General features: G+C 40.8%; 1 protein-coding gene across 1 annotated transcript in view; it reads right to left on the bottom strand.

Moving 5' to 3' along the window:
* The window catches only part of THSD4 (thrombospondin type 1 domain containing 4), a 336,017-nt gene extending 319,519 nt beyond the window's left edge, over positions 1-16,498 (bottom strand). The window contains exon 1 of the mRNA XM_087744677.1: positions 16,182-16,498. The gene's annotated coding sequence lies outside the window, so the exon portion shown is untranslated. The remainder of the gene's footprint in view (positions 1-16,181) is intronic.
* Between the last annotated feature and the right edge of the window lie 822 nt (positions 16,499-17,320).

Here is a 17,320-nt window from a genome sequence, read left to right as displayed (position 1 = left end):
TAATCTTTTTTCACAACACTGGTTATGTATTTGCTGAATGTGCACTAGTAATAAAAACATCATAAAAGTGAAAATATGATAATAATGAACCTGATCTAAAATTCACTAAAGACCTCAAACTCAATAATAACCTTAAATATGGATATAACACCATAACAATAGGTTTGATAATCAAATAAAGTATACTGTTGTGGCATGAATTATGACATATAGTTAGTTAATTGAGATCAATTGCAAAGGGAGCATGCTGGAATAGCAGTGCTAAGTTGATCAGTAATTCTGATATGATTTATAATATCCTGAAAAGGTAGTTTATGTGGAAATCAGATTTATCCAACTTTAAAAAAAAAAGACCAGAAAACACAAAATCAAATTGAATGTCAGAAAAATTGAATTAATTGTTCTTTTTTACTTCTTTGAAATAATAACCCAGAAAGATGACTCTTTCTCAAGATTCAGGCTGCACCAAAATTGCCATTTTTAGTCTGATTTTGCCCCCTCTTTCACCTTTTGAAAGCATTAGCTAATTCTCACAAATGCTTACTGCATTTGAAGTTCTCGTGTGTGGTTTCCAGGCATAAGACAATTATGTAAAAGGTAAAATGAATCACAGAAATGAGATCATATACTCTCCAAATCGACAGAGAGATTCTTGGGATGTAACTGTGTGGAAAGTATTGCAAACCTATCTTAAGTTCATTTCAAGATTTCAAATTGACAGGCTGTGCAATTTTAGCCAAATCCCTGGCATTATTTTTAAAACTGTGCTTAGTACCTACAATTTTCAGAAGAATGATTTCTTATGAGGACACTGTAGATGGACAACTTCATTTCTAACTGAACAATGTTTTGTCAAGAAATCACAACTCAAAGTGCATCTTTCAGTTTTTGAATCTATGTTATTTTCTACAACAGCCAATATAGAAAACATTATTAAGCTCCAAATTAGGGGCCTACAGAGCATCATCAGGTCATTGACCTTTCCCTGACTTTATTGTGTTATTTTCTAAGGACAGGCTGAAGTCAAGGCAACATTTTCCACAATCTTCTATGAAGTAGTAAAGCCAGATACTATATTTTACTGAAAAGATCCCTCAACTCCTCAGAAGCCTTTGCAGGCAGAATAAAAGGAAACTAGAAAACACCTCCAATAAACAGAGGATAGACCAACTGGTTGCAGCATGTATTTAGTATTCTATTTTATACAAGTTGATTGGTATTACTGCTTAGGGGACACATACAAAATATGCACTCATGTATCTGTCGGTATATAAAAAGAAGCCCAGCACACAATTAACAAAGCTAAGGTAGCCAAGCCACATGGTGCTTGGGGTTTTTTACCTTCCCTTCTTTCTGTAAGGACGCTACTGTAAGACTCTTGATACCAGCTTGTCACCATTCACTGATTTAAGAATTCCAACTCTTGCCATAGCTGTTCTGTATCACTAGTGCAGAACAAACTGGATAGACCTTAAATAAGACGAGTATGTGTAAGGACCTGAGCAATTCTGTTCCCATCTAAAAGTACTTACTCAACTTACTTCAACTAGTACATTCTACTTGTGTCATGTAAATGTGGCTGCAAATTCCCTTGGCTCACAGATCCACTAATAAGCATTGCACACACAACCATTAAGTGCAACCTGTTCCACACTTAATCAGTCCAGAGAACTGAAAGAAGTTCCAGCATTTGAAAGCTATTGCAGGTGCTACTTATCACAGCTCTACATATTAGAAACCATCACCTCTTCTAACAAGACACATTCCATGTATTTTAATAAATTTTGCTCGCCTTTTAAGGAACTTTTTTGGTACAACCTCAGTATTCCAAACCAAGGATGTAGAAGGGACTGCACATGTAAGAGGGAGGGGGAGATTATATGTTAAAGACCCTTTTCATAAAACCATCTTTTAACCTTTCCATAATCCTGATCAACATTAATCTGATTATTGATATTGAAAGATATGGAAAAGGGCATGGTTAACAGCCTAAAAAGACAGGTGAAAATACCCGTCATCTCTATAAGCACCGAGTCAAAATATAGGTGAATCATTGTTATGACAAGCAAGAGAAACAGACTTGCGTGAGCTCCACTATGACTAAACAACTACAGTCTTGCCTGCAAAGTGAGCAGTAAGAGCACAAATTTATTTTCAGCAAGTTACTGTTCTAGATACTTTTCTACCAAGCCTAAGTAGCTAGAGTGGTGTTTTATATTCAGTTCATATACTGCTTCAAGACCCCCTCCATGTTGTGGAGACTCAGATAAAACTGTGTGCTGTGACTGATAGTTAGAATGCCCTGGCTAGAAATATTTAATTGAGGGAAGTAGTATGTATGAAATGTCAGTCTCCAAGTCTATTTATTTAGCAAAACTCTTAACAATACTGATATTGCAAAGCATATAACTGTATTTCAGAGCAACTAGGAATACCAGAAAATTTCTTAGAGCCTCTTTTAGCCATACTAATTTCTTTACCTGTAAATATGTCCAAAAAAAAGGAGCTTTTTTTATGTTCCTTTCCTGACTTGCTTGACAAAAGCTGTTTTCAGAACACAAGGTGTCTCTGAAATCAAAGAAAAGCTTCTAAATTCAATCTATCTTAGTCTGAGTTTCTTCAAAACAGGCCTGCAACAGCGCTTAATCGGAGTTTACATCAAGAAGTAGATGATGGTTCTGAGGACCTAACGTCTTTTGCATGAAAACCAAGGACCCACCAGCCTCACTCAAGGAGTTATAACACATCCTATTTGAAAAGGTCATAGAAAACAAGTATTTTAGCAAAGCTAATTGAAGGCACATGTAGAAGGAAAGTAACACACAACATATTTGAGCAGTATAATCAGCTATTTCTTAGTAACACAGCTGGGAGACACCCCTCTCATCAAGTAAAAATCACATATCTTACATAATTATTGTGCAGTTAGAAGATACCTTCCTTTTGCAAAGCGGAAACATTGGTTTTCAGCCATCTGTTTAATGAGAACATCTATCTGGCAGAACACAAGTCTTTTTTTCATTTTTTTAAAACCACTTACCATGAGAATTAACTTTCACGCTGTTCAGTAAACATTGTAAATACATGCCCAAGCATCAATATCCTCCACGTAGAAACAAAAAAAAGGAACAAAATATAGGAGGCTGTGCTTCAGAGAATAAATTTTTTGGCCTGAGTATTAGGCAACTTTCAACAGCACACAAAGGTGACGATCAAGTGTTCCTGGTGACAAGGTACCCTTCGAAATAAATATTTCATTTACTGGTAAATAGATGTGTGTATCATTAGCCTACCATAGCTAACTCTGCCTGGCTCCAACACAAATAGAAAACCTGATGTGAAACTGCCTGTTCTCTAAGTTAGGGCTGATTCACACTAACGGGATAGTATAAAGAGCCAGCAATGCTCTGTGAACACACAGAAACATTTCTAACGATATAAAAATCCTGAACTTCATAGCTCTGATTTTCTAAGGAAGAAATTAAATAGCAGATGAATGCTTAAATCTACCACTGTCCTCACAAAAAAAAAAAAAAAAAATTGGTGTCCCTGTCAAGGTACTACCTGAACATGTGCAATCTCAAAGTATTAGCTTTCACAAAGTTCCTTCTGTTCTGATTGCAAGATTTCTGAGGTGCTTGGGGTACCAGTGTTAGAACATAACAGGGAGGAGAGTATGCAATGGGGACTTGAAATCTTTGCTTGCTTATTCAGAAACGAAATATTTTCTGTGGAGTTATCAGTGGAGGAAACATCTCCCTGCATAAGTAAGACCTCCAAATAACAATGCTTTCTGGGAATATTCATACATTGTTCCAGAGCAGAGAAATGATAAAGCTGTATCTGTACAGGGACACCCAAAAGTCAAACCATACCACTTTTCAAATTTGTTAGCCAACCTCCAATGGAAGCCTTCTTAGTCTTTGGAAGAGATCACTATAGATCACCCAGGTTACCAGAGCGAACACAATCTTGTCAAGATTGACTAACTATTTCTCTTCTGGGTAGCTATTCATACCCACTATTGTCAGAGATGCTTAATTTTCTAAAGTAAAACCCTATGCAGCAGAACAGATACTAACTGGAACATGTATCTATAAATATAACAGAGGCATCCATTGAAATTACCATTAAGATCCTTGGGGCTCAATTCCAAACTTTGGCTACAGTGACTCCAAGGGCTTCTGTAGTATTATTCTCTGCATACAGAACTATAAATGAGATAAAAATCATTCCCAGGGAACTTGCAGAGATTTCTCTGCCTGTTATGTAGTTCTCTGGTTTGGGTTAAGCATTCTAAAGAAAGGCTGGCATTCCCTCAAGACTTGAATGGGACTTCGACACAGAACAATAATTTAAAAAAAAAAAACAAACACCAAAAAAACCAACCAAACAAAAAAGAACCCCAAACCTATTTGTTAGTACAGGTAAAAGCAAGGCAATTCAGTGTCAGTTTCTTAGCCCATCTACTTACCAAAAAAATACATTTCTAAATGGATATGCCAGGCCACAGCCAAATGAGTATCTCTCCCCCATGCATTCCGGCAGCAAGGAAAGAAGGTCTTACTAGTCCAGCAACGATACCACTGTGATTCAATGCAGTGCTGCACTGCAGACCACTGGCTTCCTGTACTCTCTCTAATGGAGACTAATGTGGGCACACATCCCAAAATAACTCATCAAATCCTTTTCTACACAAGATTTCAAGGACAAGTGTTTTAACATACATTTCAATACTGCCATAACTGGAGGGCAAAACAGCAGCGACTACCTACTGATGTACATTTTGTACTAACCAATGTACAAAAAAGTGACCGGGGCTTTTGTAATAAACATTAAACATGATGAAAGTCCTCTTCCCTTCGGTCCTCTCCTGCAGTCAGCAAACCCAACTGCTTTATTTTGGCAAAAAGAAGAGATTTCTTTTTTCCTTCATGCAATTCTCACCTGAATTGAGCTCCACTTAAATCAAAGTGACTAGCACTGCTCAGGTAACAGTACTGCTGCAGCCCAGTTGTCATGAAGGAACTGGGCAATGACTTTAAGTCACTGTACTGTACTGGGGCATGGAAAGGGCAGAGGTGTAGCATCTTCTTAAAAGCTCAAAGATTCAAACAACAGAGTGTCCTCTAACATTTGGGAGAATTTGGGCACTAAACACCTTCTAAATAGGTGCAGTATAGAGAGCAACATAGGGTTTCAACTGACTAGTGGCCAGATGCAAGGATGTAGAAGCTTCTCAAGAACCCATGTGGGGATATGTTTTAGGGACCACTGAAAAATAAGTGGCATGTCCAAAACAAATAGTACTGTGATATTATGGCATTCAGATAAATCCTAAACATGCGTTTGCCAAATAAAATGTAACAAATCAACTGCTCAGGTCTGTTCTGAAGGAAATTTCATATACCTAATAGCAAGACTTGGGTGCTTTATCTTTAAGAGGCAGTACAGATAACAACTGCTAGATCACGGACAGAAACACAGCTCACCATGCAGCTTATGCATCTTGCATTGTGGATTTCAGAGTCTAGGCTCCTGAAACATCTTGAAGTGAGCTAGTTATAAAAGACTGTTTAAATTACTTTGTTGTTAAATAATACTATAAGAATGATGAGATTCTAATTTATTTCTCATTAAAATCCTCTCTGATGTGAAGCTCCCCACATACTGGTATGGAAATGCAACCACGGAATGTGAAGATTTATTGTTTTCTTTTATGTTCCTACATAATGATGAATAATAGGTCTAATGAGAGGTCTTACAAGAGCACTGTGAAATTAAGTATTTCTTTCATAATTTTGAAACAGAATACCAGGGAATTTAAACCCAACATGAAACCGTAAGCTACCAATGGATCTCTGACAGCCAACTGGAAGAATGACAATAAGTCATCTTGTATATCTTTTGCAAATATTACATTATACATGCAAATAAATACAGATATAACTCAGAGAACACACTGAAGAACTGTTTCAGAGAGTTCTATTTAGCTTTCATCTACAATAAAATTTAGATGAGGGCTCCAGCACAACAACATAGACACTGAATATCCTTATCCTCTGGGCTTGGTATATACAGAATCTTACAAAATGTTCACAGCTACAAAACTGGACAGGCAACCAAGATAGTAGCATCAGATGCCAGTTGTGCTGTTAAGTGTTCACCATTTAAAGGGGTACATTTGCAGAGGTGCATCTCTTCTTATGGGAAGAAGATGTTAATAGGGATAAAAAGGAAAATGCTAAGTTAGCCAGCTTTAAATTAGTAAGGATGACAAACAACAGTATCATTGTGTCTTTGTTAGAAAGAGAAACGAAGATTCTGTATGATTAGTGACAGCAGAAGAAATGTAAAATTCATATTTTCAGAAACCCAGAAACAATTTATGTTCTCAATTCTACCCCTTGAGACTGAAGACACTGAATATAATTTTCCCAAAGTCCTTATTCGGTTCAGACTTCCAGAAATATCCTAATGCTTGTGTCAATCATACATCCATGTGGTGAACCCTTCAGCCTCCTGCATTTTAAAACTGAACTGCAACATCCTTTAAGGGTGGAGAGCGAGAGCTGTTTATTCTTATCCTGTCAGTTTGAAAGGGATTTTAGACATCCTACAAATCTTGTCTTGCTGCTATGCCTCATGTGCTCTGGTGGTCTAGATGACAGTTAGTATTTCAGTCCATTTAATGTAAACTGCATAAAGTGTTACACTCCTACAGGAGATATCAGTCCTTGACACAAAAACACAAAGATAATCATACATTCAAGGAATCTCGGGCTATCAATCACTGAGCAGCAAAGTTGAAACATTTCACTCGCTGCAGATTAAAATCTCCCTATTAGGAAATATATAGTTTGGCAGATACCGTCCCGTGGCCTGTGAAGAATTAGTTTATGGTTGACAGATAAAAGATACTAACCTCACAGAATCACCAACAACCCTTGTCACCCTTGCGAATATCATTATGCAAAAAACTAAACTAATGAGTCGGGAAGACTGTATTCCTTTTTGACTTCCAGTCACCCTTTCCAGGTTCTAGTCTTGAGTTTTTCTGAGCCTATAAGTAAATCTGCTACTGCTTTCAAGAGAAGTTTGTCTGACAGTAAGTCTAAGACCTCACTGTATAATTTGACTTCGAAAGAACCGAATTGACTTTGTTACTTGCAAAGTCATTCACTGGAGATGATGCATATGAGTACCTACTCTCATATCTGCAAAAGCCAGAAGGGTTGAAGAGAAAAAACAGTAAGAAATACCAAAATATCATACTTTTCTACAACCCCTGCATGGACTTGCAAAGAAAGGCAGGTTAATGGAAATCCCCTTTTTAACAAAACAGCGGAAACCAGCAGTACAGTTAGTCACAGCATAGTAGAAAGGTGACTGTATCCTGCCTCCCCATTTAGCTACACACTACTTTATTCAGGATAAACGAGCCTATTTGCAATCCCACCTTGCAACACAGCAGTTTGGGCAAAATTATAACACTTCGTTTTGAGGGACCCTGCACCTCACAGCTCAACAGCATACCTGGATTAGCAGGATACCAAGAGCAGGAAAGCGTGACTACCACAATACAGGTCTACCCACTGACAGCATACACAGCCTGGCTAAAATCAATGATGACTTCAGATTAAAGTATTATCTTCTGCTTATATGTAACAAATGTTTTAACGCATAAACACCTTTGCTTACTATCTCTGTTGATCAGATGTAGCTTAGAAACAGCACTTAGTAGCAGTAGTTTCAGAGTTGGCAGCCATGCAAGTCATAATAAAATCCACTCTCACCTTTCACTTCTCTTTTCTGACCATAATAAATGCTGAATCTAATTCAGTTTAATCGAACTTATCTACAATGAGAAACCTCTGCCATCATCACACCATGCTTAGGGAACTTTTGTAACCATTCTTGCGCAAGCAAACCTATTCAAGTACTCCGAGTAAAGTGAGAGTGAAGAATTCTGACTAGGGCCCTTATTGCGTCAGGTAAAAAGAAATCAAAGGTCATCTCTTGGCAGTAGAGCCTGAACTTATTTGTGCTTGAGGGCAGGTTATTATAGTGCACTGACCTTCACCTGACATCACTTAATGCTTCAGGCAAAATATCCATGTCTCTACAACCTGAAAAATGGGGACTTAAAATGGGAATGAGAGACAAAAAGAGCCAATTACAAAGTGCTGACAAAGAAAACCGAGTAGCTCCTCCAACACTGTGGACTTCAGTTGCTGCTTTAAATAGTTCCTGTGCCACAGGCAGAGCATGCAATATCAGCGATCTTCAAAAAAACGTGACAAAGTTTTGTATGTTTTTTGTTTTCTAAATAGGAGTCTACTGCTGTTGTGCATACTGCTTAAGGTCAGAAAAGCAGGGTTTTATACAGCGACTTGCAATCTTCTACTTGAGTACTCACTGTTGGAGATAGGTGAAGACTTGCTGAAAGGAATGCAACTCGAATGTAATTGCTCTTTGGGCACTGCTTGATACTGTGTTTCCTGGTTAAGCATAAAATCTGTATGGTCTGAGTAAACAGGAATTTTGAAAAGCCCAGAGTTTTGAAAAGTCCTCCTAACATAACTTTAGGAAAACGGCAAAACAAAAAGCAGTAACAAGCAAACCCTACTTTTCTGAACCCTCAATTACCAGCAAGATACATTTGGAAACAGTTTCTCCCCCTCTTCCATTTCAAAGCAGTAGAAACGATCACAATTTAATCACAAGCAGCATGGTTCAAAAGAAGGCAGATCCGTTTCTGTCCAGTTCTAACAGTATGAAAGCAGCAAAGACATTTTAGTCCTTTCATGCCCTCATAATTCAAAACTGTATTGGGATTTTTTTTCTTGTTTAAAATAATTATTAATTATTATTATTTAAATTTTAAACATGCTCACAAACTGTCACTCTGCATTCAGCCCAGGTGTGATGAATTTGGCCAGCAAATACAGGCAGAAGGGACAGCTTTATGACAACTGATTAACCACAGCAGCATTGTCAGTGCCTAAGTAATAAATCTAAACCTGATCCTGCAAAATTGTAAACATTCCTATGAGAAGCAACAAAAGTACTCCAAACTCCTTAATGCCAATGTGAGCAAACCCCTGAACTGTGAGGGGAAAAAAAAAAAAAAAAGACAGAAAGAGAGACACAGTCTTTTTGATGTGCAATATGTATTAACAAGTACAAGCAATGCCTGAAGAAGTAAAGGAATATAGGAAATTACATTTTTAATGGCTGCTTATCACTACAAAAAAATCAGAACTGACATCCTGTCTTAACCCCACGTTTCAACACATGAACAGTACTTCCTGGGCCATCAAAGCTGAACAATACTAATAGTTAATGGTTAACACACTCTATTCTTTTAAATCCTTATTCTTATGCTGTTCTAGTTAAGCGCTTAAATTCCACATACAGGCCCTGAAGATCTGCAAGGAGGTTTGCCCGCTGTTCCATGCTCACTTCCCCAGTGAACGTAGCCCCATGGAAGCACAGGAAAATGAGACAGAGCTTTCATTGCTGCCAGATTAAGTAATTGCATCCATTCCATATAATTTATCACCCTTTTGGGCAGCTTGTGTCATGGGATGTCATTTTATTGTAATTATGCAGGGTGGGATTGGACAGGCTTTTGCTTCTCTTTGCCAATCTGATAAGCAAAATCATTTCTTCTTTTTACTTTCGTAGAAACTACATGCTTTAGATAAAAATAACCAAACAAAAATACAAGTATAATATATAACCAACTAATAGCAGCCTGCTGTTACCAAGCCAGGACTACAGCAATCACCTTTACCATGGAAAAAAATCCGGAACATCTGAAAACTTTCCAAGTCAACATTTACTCTCAGATTATTGTCAACAGTTTCGCTGAATTTGCCATTTAGAGATAGGTTTTTACTTCCATGCGCTTCTCTACAGCTAATCCAAATGGAGTATCAGGGGAATCCGCTTGATTCAGGATTACAGATTTTAGTCATGGGATATTAGAGTATCTAAGTGACGTTTTTCTCCCGGGGGAGTAGTATTCCATGCTCACACATATCCAAGTGCTGATCCAGCAAGGCCAGGCACAACAAATGTTTTTCACCGAGAAGCAGTTTTCATGAAGAAGGGGTTTTGAAAAGCGCTTCCTTATCCATCCTCTTCCCAAAGCAAGAGCAGAGAAAACACATTCCAACTCGGGTATCATGACTCACATAGAAGGCAACGAGCAGGAAACCGCACTACACATCGTTATGGACAGTATCCTTAGGCTCACAAGAACCATTTAACTTTGGGCAGCCTTCTCCTCCTGTTCTTTTATCTCACTAGGCCATGCAGTCACAAAGGTCAGACCTTGTCCCACCTCTTGTGCAAGCAAGGTCCAAGGTGTCACGTCAGCTTCCACACTGACAGAGACGAATTTGGAAAGATTCTGCTCACTACCAGGTTCCTCCGCTAAACTTCATTCCTATACAAGAAGAGGCCGATACAACCCTCAGACACAGATAAAGAAAGTTCAGAAGTTGAAACTGCTGTTGTCACAACAGTTATCCCTCGAATTTAACAAAAAGGGCGTATTCTTCTCTTATTTATTGTAATATTTTAAGAAGTTTGGGTTTAGGAAAAAAGCACAATTAAGTAAGCAAAGTGAAGTCAACAAAAATGCAGTAAAAAAAGGTAGCTTTCTGAAGAACTGTATTTCTCTCTACACTTAATCACATATAGCTACATATAACCTGTGAGTTTATAGCAGTCTTACAGGAATGGGAATACAGGATCATAGTTATGAACAAGTGGATCCTCTGCAAAGGGTTGAATTTTATCTACCAAGTCCTTTAATTTAAACTTAATTTTTTTGGTACCCAGAGAGTCTCCCAAAGGCCCCAGTTCCAGGTACCGACTGTACGACAAGCGTAACTCCCATTAAAAGGACAAGTTACTAGCTCTTGCACTGTCAAAGAAAAGACTGCAAACTCTAAGGGCTCCAAAAACATGAAGTCAGATATATCCATTTTAGCATTTCAGGATTTGTAAGCCAATCTAATGATTCTGGGGCAGACCTACCTCCTGATTCCTAAATGCTCCATGAGGTAGTACTGCACACTAACAAACTGCCTTTGGACCACAAATGTAGCTTCTGTGACTCTGCTAAATGTCACCACCTGATCAGTAAAATTTATTTCCAGATCTCTGAAGCTTAGCCATTTCTTTCCACAAATCAGATGAAGATATTGAATGTATCTGTGCTGTTAAAGCCTCCCTCCCCGCTCCTTTTATAAATACATTATAACTTGTCGATTTGATTCTGTGTTCGTCAAAATTCACAATTCTTATGTTGTAGGGCATTCCCTGCTCCTGTTGAAACAGGATTTCATTTTGATTTCTGTTTCACAGACAGTTGTGTTGAAGTGATGATATGGAAAAATGTTTGAGGAAAGTAGGGCTCCACGCTTTAGGCAGGGCTGAACTCCAAGACTGCAGTCATATCAACACTTGAAAATTTTCATGTTTAACACCAACTGATTAATGCAAACGAGGAATATGAGCCAATGCCTGAGAACAGTTGCATTTATGTGTTCTGTCAAGTCATTCTACCAGCAGAGAATGAGCTTTTACCACAGCTCAGACACAGCGCTAGTCCCATTGGAGAAATAAAGCGCGCTGCCTGCTTGTAAAACCAGGCGATACACAGAAGTAGTTCCTTACATGTGAATGCAAGCATATCAACAGATAGGCTTTAAAGAAATACTGAAATGATGGCTTAAAATGCCACTAAGATTTCATGGCTGAAACCAGCAGTCATTCTTTCCAATGACAAGAGCACATCACATGGGAATGCCTTGATCTGAAAGCCACTGAAGTCAGTGATAACCTTTTCCTTGACTTTATTGGCCCTGAGATCAGAGCATTAAAGAAAAGAGATAGTGGCTCTTGCACTCACTGAGAAAAGAATCTACAGAACCGATGGAAAAAAAGGTCATTTTTTTAAATAAATTTTTCCATATAAGGAGCATGGAATCTTCCTGCGAAGGGAAATTCCAAAACCAGGACCAAAATAAATACTGAAGTGGGATGCCAAGTAGCAGCAGCACAGGACTGATGTGAAATAGCCAACAAGCAAGTCCTTAAGGTGCGATTTGAAGAAACACAGTGATAAACCTATGAGGCACATACTACATAATTTGTTTTTGTTCATATACAATAGATATTTTTATTCCAGTGCCTTTTTCTTAAAGCATAAAGCACTTTGCATGCAAATTATCTTCAAGAAATTTAATAGTTGGCCAATATCCTGTAATTATCATACCTTGTTCAGAGATAAAGGAAATGGAGCAAGATGCCAATAAGACTTGATCAGCAACACACAGCAGGTCAATGGTAGTGCTGAAAACAGAAGCCCACATTCCAGCAACTCGCACATATATCACCTAACCAACAGATAAGGCTACTTTCTCTCACAAGGATCATATTGAGATCATATCAACATTGGAATATTACCTAATGCAAGAGCAGTTCCTGCCAAGAAGCCCCACGTTTAACGCTTGGTACTACCATTTAAAAAAAATACGTAACGGATGCCTGTAGATGGTGTTGACAAGTGGTGATTGTTTAACAGCAAGCAAAATTATGAACACTGACCCATCTCTGGGAATGCCATAACCCTGCAGGGAGAGGCTACACAAATTTGATGTGTGACATGACACTCACAAGTCCCCAGGAGGAAAATGGGTGGGACAGAACATTCCAGGAGGAGATAACTGAGTTGTTTTAAATTACAGAATTTGTATCTGTTATTTTCAACTAACACAAAGAACAAAGCAAAACAAAAAAATAATAAGGCAACACTGAAGCACACAGTTTCAGCTAGGCTCCCTTTATACAGAGTCAGATATGAGGCCAAATTCAGTGCCCATCAGATCATTCTGTTAATCAGTCTTTTTTAGTTCTATCTGCTTAACATCTCCCTATTAACCTAAATGAAGTACTAGACCATGCATTCTCCCTAAAAAATCTAATATATGTAAACAGATTTTTCTAGTGTAATGTACCATCCTGAATGCAAGAGAAGTTATTTAAATGCAAAACACACAATAATCCACTCTTACTTAACCTACTATAGATTAGCAATGTAATCATGGTGATTGATCACGTATTTAAACCACAAATATTCATAACTGAATTAGCTTTACAATTACCTGATTCATCCTCGAAACTGCATTTATATCAGGTTAAGCTCCTTTCTGAAAACAAAAGAACTAATAACTGAACTGTATATGTGCCTACTTATGGGAACAGACTTTTCACAGAATATGTTCTCCAGCTAGGACTATGACCATCGGAAGCATTTCACAATTAAAAGCTACAGAATGCTTTGCCTGTCTACAGTGGTAGAAGTGATACTATCAAGGTCCAAACTGTTTAAGAAGTTGGTCTGGTACAGTAAGTTCTCTGCTCTTACTTTTTTCCTACTTCTAAAACTGAAGCCTGTTATGATAATACAACACTACGGAGGACACAGTTAAAATTGCTTATGCATGGTTGACTTTGGAGTTCCTTGGGTTTTTTAGTACTTAACCGTCAAACCTTAGTTTTCTCTAACAGAACAACTCAAAGCCCATGGAAGTCTCTACACTGACTGCACTTAACTGTAGATGATAAACCTGAGTTTTAAAGTAAAAAAATCCAAACAAAGTATCACTACTAAGTGTCTGACCAGCGCTTCTTCACCTCCATTTTCAGTACAACTGCCATTGTGAATGGTCTGAATACCACACATTTGATGTCACATTACAGAGATTGAGACTACTATATGGAAAATCAGCTTTTCTGCTGTCATTGTCTGCACGGAACCACACACTCAGGCCAGTCTAAGTCTTCAGGATGATTCTGTTCATTTTTGTTTTTCTTTTAGGCTTCGTTTAATGCATGTTTGCCTAGCACAGTTTTTCAGCTTGTTCTACAGCAAAAGCAAAGGTTTTATACTGCAATCATAAAACTCACCACTGCCTATCAGCAACCTAATTAATTTTCTGCAATTAAATTGGCTGGAGCTCTGAATGAACCTGTTGTATGAGGTGCGAAAAGACAGAAATCTTGCACCATGCAACACCTCCAAGTCCTTCTGAGAGTTAGAGTCGGGAATCAGAAGTTGCTCTTTCAATTCCAATGGAGCTGTTTCAGATTAGAGTCATCATCAGCAAGGCCTGGGATTAGCCCAGCTCCTAAATAAAACCTGACAAGCTATGTTCAGGGCACAATTATGACAAATAATCCATGTTTCCTACCTACACTCACTTTGAAGGCCTCTATAACCAGCTGACCTCTTATTTCTAACTTTGCTAAAAATTCTCATTTTGTAGCACTTTACTCCTTGAAAAGCAGTCTCTCCTCCTAGTCTGCTTAACTCCATTGTCCCGCTAGATTCCCTGGGAGAGAGGTGATGGAAAAGAAAGCATCAAGAATTACAGCTGTCTAATGAATTTCAGCTGTATCAGGTTTCATTTAAACCCCTGGTGATACTGAATGGGTGGAAATTACATCAACCAGTAGATTACTACTAATTTTACACCAGAAAGAAGGCCAAGTTTGTAAACTACAGCTTGATAGATCAAGTTGGCAAGAGTGCATTTGCAGTTCCACAAACAGCACTAAACTTGGACAAATTTGGGCTATTTTCAGTTCTTCCTCATGCCACAGAAGACAGAAGAAACATGCACAGCAGACTGACAAAAAATTAAGAGCCCATCAGGCAACTAAATGATTTTCATGGATGAAAATCCATGGCATTATACCCTTGTATTGAGCTACTAACGACTAGTTACTTAGATAGTGGTTTCTGATTAAAAAAATAAACCACACTGATTCATCAACAGATGACCACACAGTGAGTTACAAATATTTCTATTACTTTTGTTGGCTACTCACATCGTTGATGCACCGACTTAAATCTGTCATCTCTGCTAGCAGACATCATCATGCCACTACGTAACCCATGTTGTACTGAAATCTTGAATACAATGCTTAGCTTTGCTGATCCCGTGATTAAAATGTATAAAAGAATGAAAACATACAGAAAAAGGTAATGACACTGGCAAGAGATATGGAAGAACTCCCATACAATAAGTGACTAAAAAGCTAAAAATTCTTTACCTTGAAATAAGAGATAGCTGAAGAGACCGATAACAAAAGTATACAACCCTGAAATAACACAAAGATAGCGAGCAGAGAACAAGTATAATTCATTTTATAAAGACTGAAGAGTATCAGGCAGCAGATTTAAAAGAAGCAAAAGGAAGTAGTTTTTCCACACAATATATTAACCTGTGGAACTCAGTGCTGCCAGGTTTTCTAAACTGTTCATGCTTCTAGCAAGAAAAAAAACATTTGGACGAATTAATGGCAAGTGTGTCAAGGGCTATTAAACACACAAGTGTAGACACACTGACAGTTGAAAAAATGTAAAGCTACAGCTGGAGGAGAAGAGGTATTCTGAGCTTCCCCTCTGCTACGGGACGTACCACTGTAGCCTGAGAAATGAGCACGAACCGCTCAGGTGTTGCTAGAATCTGAGCACAGGAGAGAGCGTACAAAGCCAGAAGCAGGAAAGCGCGAAGAGAAACTCCAAACGCAGTTCATGCTTTGCACACTGTGCTTAGACAGATCAAAAGATCTGGCCCAAAACAAGAACAATTGCGACACACATTCTTCGTGAGGAAAGTTATTCACGTCTTTTACTCTCTCATACGAACTGCTGGATTCAGCTCAGACTACGTGCAGTTACTGCTTCTGGTGGGACACCGAGGCAAAACGAAGCAGATCCTTACACACCCTCTGGATGCAGCCCCTGGAAACCGAGCGTGCAAGGAAAGCAGCTTGGAAATGGCTACGTACACAGCTAAAACCAGGCAAAAACACCAGGCGCAGGAATCTCGCAGCGCAGAGCAGAAAGCTCTCTCACAGCCGGGAGAGAGCGAAAGCTCCCCGGGCCGCGGCTCCGAACGCAAACCCAGACTGGAGCAGCCCTCACCGCGGCCTCGCGGCTCCGGCCATCCCCAGCGGCCGGTCTCCGAGCCGCCCCGAGCCCCAGCCGCCCCGGGGCACTGCCCGCACACCCCAGCCGCACCGGCACCGCCGCCCGGACGCCCGCTCCCCCCGAAGAAGGCGCCGAGCCCGCCCGCCCGCTCGCCGCCCACCTGGCGCGGGGCTCCCTCCTCAGGGCGCTGCCGCCGCGGGGGCGGCCGGGCCTTGCCTCACCGCGCCGCTCCGCGCCGGCGTCCCTCGCGGCGCACGTCCCGTCCGGTCGCCCCACGACGAGGCGCTCTCCGTGCGGCGGGGGCGAGAGGGCTGGCACCCACACGGCCTCCGGCGCATGGGAGGCGGCGCCCCCTCCGCCGGGAATGCCGGAGCGCGGCTGCAGGGCGCCCCGCAGGACCCGAGGCAGGTTCCCGGCGGCTCCGGGGCTGAGGGACAGCCTCTCCCTCGCTCCCGCCTGCCTCCCGCGCAAGGGGAACGGCGGCGCGCTGCCCGCGCCTGCTGCCACCTGGCGGCCGCGCCGCCCCGCGGAGCCGCCGGGCGCGCCCGCCTGAGGCGCGCAGCCGCCCCGGCCCTCCCGCCCGGCCTCCCTCCCCCGGGCCGGCACGGCGACGCCCAGCCCCGCTGTCCCCCGGCTCGGCCAGGCCGACCAGCCTGACGCGGGGAAGGGGGCGCAGGTGCTACCGCGCCCGTGGGGCGCGGTAGCACCTGCGCCCCCTTCCCCGCGCCCACCCGTGTCCGTCCACACACGGTAATAACGGCACGTGGAAGATGGCAGGGAAGAAGAAGCCACCGGCCACCCCCAGGCGCAGAGCAACGCCTCTGCAGCGAGCGCCCGGGACAGGGGCTGACTGCCGGGGCTGCACAGGCCCCGGGGCTTCCCTGGGCGGTGGAGGACGGCCTCCACTCACACAGCCATTCTGCACGTTTATAGTATATAGAATACAGTATATTATACCCTATAATTTTTTGGTCCCTACAGCGATGAGGGCACTAACGCACCCCATACTGCTGCCCTCAGATGCTACAAGAAAACAAGAGAAAGACAACTGCCATCTTCCTACTCACTGGCTGGATGAAAGACCATCTGCTTCTAGCAAAAATACTCACGACTAGAAGATAATGTGTGATTCCTGCCAGTATTTGCCCAGAAGTCTGAGATTTGAAACCAAGCCAGTAACAGTGATACACTGGCACTGTGAAAAGCAAACCACAGACAAGCATATATGAGGAGGATTTTTTCTTGATAACTTTTGAGTCAGCATCTGAGGAAAAAATTGGATTTCTCTCTCTGTTCCTG

This window comes from Nipponia nippon, unplaced genomic scaffold (genome assembly GCF_047370975.1).
Source record: "Nipponia nippon isolate SJK-2023a ecotype South Korea unplaced genomic scaffold, ASM4737097v1 scaffold_9, whole genome shotgun sequence".
NCBI classification, from domain to species: domain Eukaryota; kingdom Metazoa; phylum Chordata; class Aves; order Pelecaniformes; family Threskiornithidae; genus Nipponia; species Nipponia nippon.
This window is presented reverse-complemented; position numbering and strand designations above follow the sequence as displayed.